Below are 9,908 nucleotides of genomic sequence, written 5' to 3' on the forward strand. Positions count from 1 at the left end.
ATTTAGGATTCAGAAAGAAGAAGGAGGTGACTGGTCGGGCGATATTAAGGCTGAAAAGCTTTATCAGGTCTGGAGAGCCATATTGCGTGATTTCGACGAAGCAGAATCCTTGAATAATATGATTGAAAATTCTGGGGACGGAATTCAAGAGGCTGAAGCTGTAAAGACTGAGCTTCATCCTCAAATTGAAGTGAATCCGCCACTGGAATGTGTGATGAAAGGAGCATTTCAACAGATAAAGAGATGGCCAGAAAGTAAGAGAACGCGAAGGAGCAAACAAGATACCCCCACAGTAATAACTACGGAAAAGTGGGTAAACTTTTTTGAGAAAAAAAAAAGAAGACAAGTTAAAACTGATTAAAGAAAAGGAGCAGAAGAAACTATTGAGAGACAAAAAAGCCATGGAGAAAAAGGAAATGTTGATTAAAAAGAAGATGACTAAAAGGCAAAAAAAAAATGAATAAATGAAAAATACATTCAAAAAATATATTTTTTTATTATTCTTGTAAGTAATTCAAGTATATTTGCTTCTAAATTCCTTTTGAAACAATTGGCGAGAAGTGGTTAAAAAGATGGCGAAAAGTGGTAAAAAGTGGCGACGAAGTGGTTAATTTTGCATTATTAAGAAAAGTCATTTTTTTAAATACCTTAGGATTATTTTCGAGGATTACTGGTTTAACGAATCTGTAGTCAATACATCTGAGTAACTTTGGGTAAAATTTGAGTTACTTTGCAAAAAGGGTTTAAAAGATATAATTTAATTAATTACATTTTTTCCTAAAAGTGGCGATAACTGGTTATTCCACCCTACGAAAAAATTAAAATTGAATTTTTTTGGATGTCTGAAAAATGGCCAAAAATATTTATTTCGTCATAAGAATACGTGTATTTGGGGGTTGAGGAGAGATGGAACTTAATAGTTTTGGCAACACTTCCGGTGTGAATTTTGATCAATGTTCTTCAAAATCTTTTCAAGTAAATCTTAGATATTATTTTCCCAAAATTTATGGTAAGATTGATTTGATACACTCAACGAAATTGCCATCGAAGTAATATGAGCCACATATTCCACAAAATAAATCATTTATACTGAAAAAATATAATAAACCCCAATAAATTCAATGAAATAGTGTTCATGTCTAAAATCACTATTCTAAATTAATAAAATAAACTAGAAATGTTTTGCTAAAATTAGGGGTGTTCCATCTCACGCGCACTTTTTTTGAGTGCCTCAAAATGCAACTTCTTTTAAATACTATTTTTCGAAGTGACTTTTTTCGTCTAAGCTTTTCTAATATTGATATTTGAAATTTAGAGTCTTCAAATGATAAACCAGTGAGATTCGTCTTTGTCTCGCATTCAAAACGCATCCGCAATATTGAATATAAAAAAGGTGTTCCATCTCTCCTCGAATTAAATCTGTATAAAAACTTGTAAAATGAAAAATGTACAAAATGGCGAAGAAAAACCGGTACATCAAAATAAATAAATAATAAAATAATGTTCCAAAAATTAGCTCGTCCACGGACACAGAAGTTTTTGGAAAAAATTTGTGCTTTCTACGAGACTCAATAAGATACCTAATATGAAAACGAATTTTTTCCGCAACGTGGCTCATCCATGAACACTGAAAATTTTCGGAACAAATTTGTACCCTCCAGGAGTGACGAAAAGATACTCAATATTAGTAACTAATTTGTTCCGAAAGTCACCATCGCAGCGAGGAAGACGTTAAATTTGTGGCATTTTTCAAGCTATAATATTTACGGTTTCACTTTTTTTAATTTGAGATTCCCGAGATTTCTTCCCCTCCTGCTACCAGCACTCGCATGTGATTTTGTAATGCACAAGTCTGTATAAAACACTGTTAAGCTGAATTTTATTTGATGTTCCTTATGAACTTTCGCCATCGAAATCCATTTCGACTGAAGTACAGACCTTAACTGTTAGACGAAACGGACGAGATCTTTTAAATTGCATTAATTTGTTCCCGATAATTGGAACTAAATGTCTATATTTGGTTCCGACTTTTAGCAACAAATTTGTACTTCTTAAGAGAGACAAAAGGATTCCCCATATTATTAACGATCTTTGTTCCAAAAATTAAATCGTCCACGGACACCGAAAATTTTTGAAACGAATATGTTACAAATGTAGGGATAGTATTTTTATGAAAAAAATCTACAAATTTGTTCCTGACAGTGGGAACAAAACAGTAGAGCGCAACAAAATTCTATTCCAACTCACAGATCAAATTTGTATAAAACGAAATCTACTGAAATTTGTAGGTATTCCACGGTATCGAAACGGTTCTAAAAGAAAACTTACCCAATTGTCACTATTCTTAACAAAACCGTGAGGAAAAATATTGGAACGAATAAATACCTTTTCTAGGTACATATTTGTCCTGTAACAAATTGTTCTAAAGAAAATTTTTACCAATATTTTGGTCAGTGTCCAAAAGTTTTTACTGTGATTGTGCAATTTGCTAACAATACTACAATTGGACTTCAGATAAAAATTAGTTATAGTTTCATAACTGGTTTATTATATGGATTCATAATCAATTATACCCTTTTCAGAATTGTAAGAAATTGCATGACCTTTGGAACTATACCAAATGTCACCCTATTCGGTTTATAAAAATACGCTCTCTAGAGCATTTTTAACCTTTGACCTTGAAAAATCTTTAATTCAACAGTATTTTCTTATATGAAATTATCACCGAGTCGGCCTCTAAAACATATTTAAAAAAAAAAAAATCGCAGGATGCGTTTTTAAAGATTCCCAAGAAGAACACGGTTTTTGGAAAGAATGAAGGAAAAATAAAGGTCATGTTAATTATTTATTAGTTTGACCTGCCAATATTATAAAGTTTTTAAATTTCGAATCGTAAGGGATAGGGGAAAGAACTCTCCTTTCGAACGTTCATGCCTTCGAATACCGTGATTTTTCTTTTATTTTTCCTAAGAGACTTATAAATAATTATCACATAATCATAAATATTGATGATAAGCTAACTAATATTTAATAGAAATGTGTAAGTCTCTTACGAAAAATAAAAGAAAATTCACATTATTCGAAGGCATGAACATTCGAAAGGAGAGTACTTTCCCCTACCAAAAAAGGCCAAAAAATAAACCTGTTTCCCCCTATCTTTTAAATGTGTCAAATGCAATTTGTCCTTTGAAGAAATAGAAATTTTGGACTATGAAGAAAATAAAAAAAGAAATTTTGTCACTTGAAAATTTAATTTTTTTTATCAATTTTTAGAGACAAAGATATACGTAAAACATGTATGTCTCATTTTTGTCTCCTTCACAAAATCTCATAATGCATCCCAAGGCTAAAATCCGCCTTTGGGTTTTCAACCTTTTTCAATGAGTTTTTTGTGTGCTCTGGGGAGCGCTTCGCAGAAGGGTAGACAGACAGACGATGAGCGTGAACAAAAAACAGTAGAAAAAACGAGACAACTGATGGCGCGTGATGCCTCTTTTCACCACCAGGGGACATCACGGATGCTTTGAGTAGCTCCGCGAGAGCTTGAATCTGGAGCTTTTTTTTCCTTGACGATGCTCTTAAAGTTATGAGGAAAAAGAGTTAATCGCACCCTTTTTTTCTCAGTGTGTGTCTTTTTGATATATTTTTACTGTTATAGAGCCTTGTTAGAAATCCTATATTCTTCATTTGAAATTAAAATGACACAAAGGATAGGAATTTTTTTATTAATTTGTGTCAGTTCTTTTGCAAACGTGTATCACTAATTTATTTTTGTTGTCTTAGACATTGTGTCACGAAATGCTCATCTCTACATTTTTGCTCAAAAGCATGATAGATTACATTTGATAGAAGTGTGACTGAATTATAGACTTGTGAAACATTAAGAACTGTTATCGAGTAAATATTTAACAAAAGAAAAAACTCATAACTCGTGTAAATTTTATTTCAAAACCATTTTTTATATTTATGATATACATAATGTAATTCTACGAGAACAATGATGGCAAATAAAAATTCGCTGAATGCTCGAAAAATTATATATACTCTCTCTGTGGAGTTCGAGTAGTAAAAATATAAATATCGCTAAATTTCGTTCGTATATTTTGTTTATGGTGTGTGTGTACTAATAGCCGAATTAAAACAGGCCATAAACTGTCTCAAGTAAATTTTATTTAAGAAAAATATAATTGTTTTTCAGTTGATTTAATTGTCTTTGAATTTGTTTAACGAAATTTAAAATTGTTAGTGAATCCATGATTATTTAATTTTCATTGAATTATATTGGTTCGAGTGAGTAAAAGTTTTCGGAATTAGGGTATTATCTTTTTATTTGCGAGATACGATAACAATTTGTCAGTGAAGAAACTTCCAGAGTAATACTACGGAGAGGACGTGCTAGAACATTTTTTAAGGAGAAAGTGATACGACCTCAAAAATTGAAATGTAATCGAGTTTCCTCAATGCATGTGTTTTTTATATATTCTCCAAAGTGCAAATGAAATTTTGTGAACAGTTCTTAAGGGTAGGATGCCCTTTTTGGCCAAGAACTGGAGTAATAGTGTTTAGTGATGATAAAATAAATTTCCATGATCAGGGAAAAGCTCGAATCTGAAGTTCATTCAGTGAGTACATCTTGAATTTTCTTTTTAGATGTCCAACCACCGAGGGCCGCTATAAAAAAAAAGACTTCCACGAAAGGAAGAGAATATCTTTCGATTTTTTGGTGGAGTCAACGCAATTGGACATCAATTTGATAACGAGTTATCAATTAAAAAAAGCATGAAGTGATTGAATTCGTTATAAAGGTTATAAATGCGCCCGAGAAACCAGTGCCGGTTACACTAATTTTATTCAATTTGAGAAAATTATTTTATATGAAAGCACAGATTTTTTATTCGAATGTCCTCTCTCTGTAGTATTACTCTGAGGAAAAAACCCTTTCATCTTATATCTTATAGGTATAGGTAAATATTTAGACTTTAGACGATGAGGGATACATTTAGTAAAAGAAATTAAATACAATAGGTATACACACTGAGAGAAATCCGAAAAAGTTAAAATAACATTCCGGAAATGTTAATTTTACCCTGCACTATTGATCCTAAATCGGTGTAAATAATACTCTTTTTAGGTGTATTAGGGGTTAAAGTTACCCTTTTTCATGTTGATTTTACCCTTAAAAAAGGTGTAAAATTAACATTAAAAAATTTTGATATATTTTTACACTCAAAAAGTGTTAAAGTTATGACGAAAAAAGTTAATCGCAGTCTCTTTTTTTCTCAGTGCAGCACGAATCCAGTTGTGTAATTAGGTAAAAATTTCATATTTTATTAAAAATATTAAAAATATTATTGGAAAAAGCTAATCTTTTAAAATAGTTTCATTGACTCTTAAGGGGAAGCCTGAAGGGGCCAAAAATTAGCTGTTTAGGTTAAATGTCGAGTAGAAGTTGGTGATGTCAGGTCCACCCTCCCTCATCACCACCTTTACGCCATTTTGGAATGCCCTAAATTTTGTTTTCTCAATAACTCAGCCACTATGGCATGAATCGATCTTAAATTTTAGTATGTTTTAGATAGACCTAAGAGCTTTCGATTTAAATTTAAAAAAAAAAAAAAACTTAAGCCTCCCGACTCTCGTAATTCGAGTATAAGGGGTCAGAAATTTGATTTTAAAATGGCCATATCTCCGGTTCAAATTATCAGAACCGGAAGCCTTAATTCATTTTGTCGGTCTATAAGTTTTTTGCTATCTTATACTGCTAATTTGACAAAATTGTAAAAATGAGCAGTGGAAAAAGTGCACCTCAAAATTTTGGATGTTTGATTCAATGCTTATAAATCTTATCAATGCTTCATTGCTTTCGTCCATGTATCTTTAAAAAGAATTTGAACTGGCTTTTGAAATTTTTCGGTATGTTTTAAGATCGTTCATTCATCGATTTAGACAATTAAAATTGTAATTTAAGCTCCCCCTCTAAGCTTTCCCCTTAACAAACTTTTTAAGTGATTATTACAACTAAAGACTAAGAATGCACTAAGATGCACTAAAGACAAATTAACTAATTTCGTCTTGCGAAGTAATAATTATATTAAAATAAAATCTTAATAGTTAAACTTAGAATATATTAGTAATTACCATCATAATAATTGAAGTAATTAGTGTCTTTTTTTGCAAAGTTTGAGCAAGAAAAGGCAATGCACCTGCCTTGATTAAACCAACAATTAGCACAAAATACAAAATGATAAGGAGAAAACTGGAAAATTGTGCAATAATTTCCCAATGTCTTATCATAGAATACAGTGAAAAAAATTGTACAACAGTGAGAATATTTCAGCATTCGAAGCATAATTGCCAATTTGGAATGGGAATGGGAAAAACGTGTATACAAATTACTTTTGGGACAAAATGAAAATTACACATAATTGGGCAGAAAAGTCACCTTTAAAGCAAATAATAGAAAAAAAATAAATCCAGAAGAACAATCTAAAACATGAGAGTATTTTGTGACAAAATTTTCAAATGAGTATTTCACGATGAAAATAAAAACTTCGACCTTCGAGTTGCTCTTTGAGTTTCTTTAAAATAAAGACCTCTTCTCTGGTGCGAAACATGAAGAAGGTCACGCTACAGGAGAATTTAAAGTTTTCGCGATGGAGACACAGACAGCAAAAATTGTAATATTCACGCTGAATGACTCATAAATTGGCTATTTTTGTTCTCTATCTCCATCATCAATTTTTTTATCTCTTTTTTCGCGCTCATTTACTCAATCAATCTGTTGTACACATTTATTTTTCAAAAATTATTCTTCATTGAAAGACAGAGAATCACTATGTAATACTTTAAGCAATAGGAAAACTTGTCCCAATAGTCGAGAAATTTTCTTTAATACTTTTATCTAACCAGTTAAATAAACTCCCTGTAGCATGTTCTATCGCTAAAGGCGGCGTATGAGTGAATAAAATCGGCGGTATCGACATAAATAAATAATTACATAGAGAATTTATGTGTGTGTAATGAGAATTACTGTGTTAAGAGAACGTAGTTGGAAAAAATAATATGTACATGAAGGAGACGATGGAGGTCAGGGTGGGATTTGATCGCGTGCTATATCCAATTTTTTTTTTAGAAATAAACTATATATGAAATTGGGGACTAAATTTAGAGCCTATCCCAAGCCCAAGTACAACACTGACACCCTGCCACCTTTTTCCCTCCTCCATCTGCTGCTGTTCCAGGTGAACTACAATCAAATGCATATGCTCGCGGTGTACGCTCACGTATGTTCGTATATATGTTGTATTGCACGACAGTCAAGGGGTTAGCAAAAGCATTAAATTAATTCTATCAATGCAAAACAAAATTATGCCAGTGCAAATTAAAAAAATGCTCGTGAATCATTTAGCTTAAACCAGGGGGGTGACATTAGCTCTGAAAAATGTGACCGGTTTTAGTGAAAATTTTTCCCCGTTTTCGTACACTTTTCACGATATATTTTCAAAACTACGTAGGTTGCCAATTTGGGGTTTTTGGTTGTCTATTCTATATTAAATTGGCTTTTATTGCGTATTTGTATTTTTTGTTAATTCATTCTACAATGACAGAAAACAGCTAATAAACTCAAAAGTTTTTTCGGCTCGCTAGAAACATATGGGAAACATAGGAAACGCCATGCCCCTGGCTTAAACAATTAGAAGAACTGTACTAAATTTCAATTAATTTGCGATCTCAGCCATTTCCTTTGTTTTATAAATCTTCTAAATTTTAAGTGATCGAACTCCAAGAGAGAGCAGTTTTAACAATCGTGTTTTTTTTCAACTTCTCTTCATCCTGGCTGCCAAACGGTACGAGATATTGACTTCCGGTCTTCGGTGACCCCTCCCCCCACAAGTCTACATTCTCTATCGAACTAACTTACCCAAATTACCCCCCACCCCTTTTGTCCCCTCCAAAAACATGTTTTTTTTTTGACTTTACAAAAAATTGGCCCTGGCGATTTCTTTCATTTTTGGATATGTTTTGGAGGTAGTCCAGCTGAACATTTCGTCCTTAGACACCTATCACTGGAAAAATCGCCATCTTGAATTATTGAAGGTCAAAGGTCAACCAGCCTGGAGAGCCTAATTTTCAACGGATTTCGTTAAATTTGGACTTTTTTGAAAGCTCTTGTAATTCTGAACCCGACTGCATCGGTCATAATCGGTGATGGATCGGAAATGTAACGGTAATAGCTCTATTTTAAAAATACTTATGTAAGACTTACGAATATTTCGTAAGTCCCCAGTAGGAATTTACAAATATTTACGAACAATTTTACGAAATACTGTTTCGAAGTATTGTTCGTAAAATTATACATGAATTTTGTTGATTACAAACTTTGTTTGCAAATGCTCGTATATGGTGAAATTTGGAAAGCGGGACACTTAAGAAACAGCTCAATTTTACATGTATTTGTGCCTTTAAGCCTCTTTTCGTAGTCTGACATCCGGTGTGTTCGATTTTTAAAAAATACCCTATAAAGTAAAATTTCTCGAAATTTTGATATATATGAACGCGAAACGAATCCTGGAAATTTATTGAACTTTGTAAGGAAGATCACAGAGCAGTAAAGTTTCGAGATCTGTTCCTTTAAAATTATTATTATTATTATTTTGAACATTTTTGGAGTGGCGTTGGACGGGTAGACTAAGGGGATTAAAAGAGCCTAGGTGTCTAACTCACCCACTAATTCATGTAACACCATTTGCAATCTGCTTATTGAAATTTAACGATTTTAACATAGGTCCATATAGTGAAGTAAAATAACCCACTTCACTACAGCAGAAATTTTTATATATTACATTGTTTAAAGGATTCTTTTTTCAAGGATAAGAACCATCCAGGTCTCAAATTCGATAATAAGAAACCGATGCATTCTTCAAAAATCAATGACGATTTGGATAAGGATGGAAGCTTATTAGGAGTGGTGTCCTGAAGAACAGTTGCATATATATTTTGTATAACAACGTTAACAAATGAACTAGACCACAGTTGTAGAATTCCGATTACCTTTTTCTGGATTGTGAAATATTCAGCGAAAAAATTGGACAATCATTTCATCAGAATTACCTTAGTTCAGGAATTAATCGGGTTCCTAAAGAATATCCTAAATTTGGGTATCTTTACAATTTGCAAACATCTTAATAAATTTTCTAAATAGTCCAATTCATATTTTCTTTGAGGTACTTAGAGTACCAATGGATACGAAGGAGTTAAGACATGTGCGAAAATCAAGATAATTAATTTTCCTAAATTCAATCGAATGACGTCTTTTCAGCTTTCTACTCTATCTAAAAATTTCGGAAAATATTTTAATTTTTGGCAATTGAGTAATAAATTGTAATCTCTTGGTCAAATATGAAATATCCTTCATTTTATACACAGAAATTTACTACGAATATGATCAATCACCCCACTAAAGTCTTAAGGACCTGTTTTAAAGAAAATACTTTGAATTGCTTTTCACTCTGGTCACCAATCACTTTTGGAAAATCACTCAAAAAGAAGCAGATGGCTTTTTCAAGCCTTTTAAGTGAATTCTATCTCCTTCCTCTTTCCTAATATTAACTTTGGATACGAGATAGCACAATCACAATCTTATATATTATATATGCTTTTTTAGTCCGACTATCGGTGTGTTCAGACTTGGATGATTATCTGGTGTCCGAAATCCAGCATTGTCTGGCATATAACAAAAATACTTTATTGTAACGCGTATTCTGCATACCTTGTGTGTTTCTCCTCATATGTACAACCCACAAAAGACCTTTACTACCGTTTTGATTCTAAAGTTTCATCACAAACGCTAAGACAGCGGTGGCCGTTATTAACTTTCCTTAAAATCTGTATGCTATCACACTCTTGTG

Source organism: Phlebotomus papatasi, chromosome 3, assembly GCF_024763615.1.
Source record: "Phlebotomus papatasi isolate M1 chromosome 3, Ppap_2.1, whole genome shotgun sequence".
NCBI lineage: Eukaryota > Metazoa > Arthropoda > Insecta > Diptera > Psychodidae > Phlebotomus > Phlebotomus papatasi.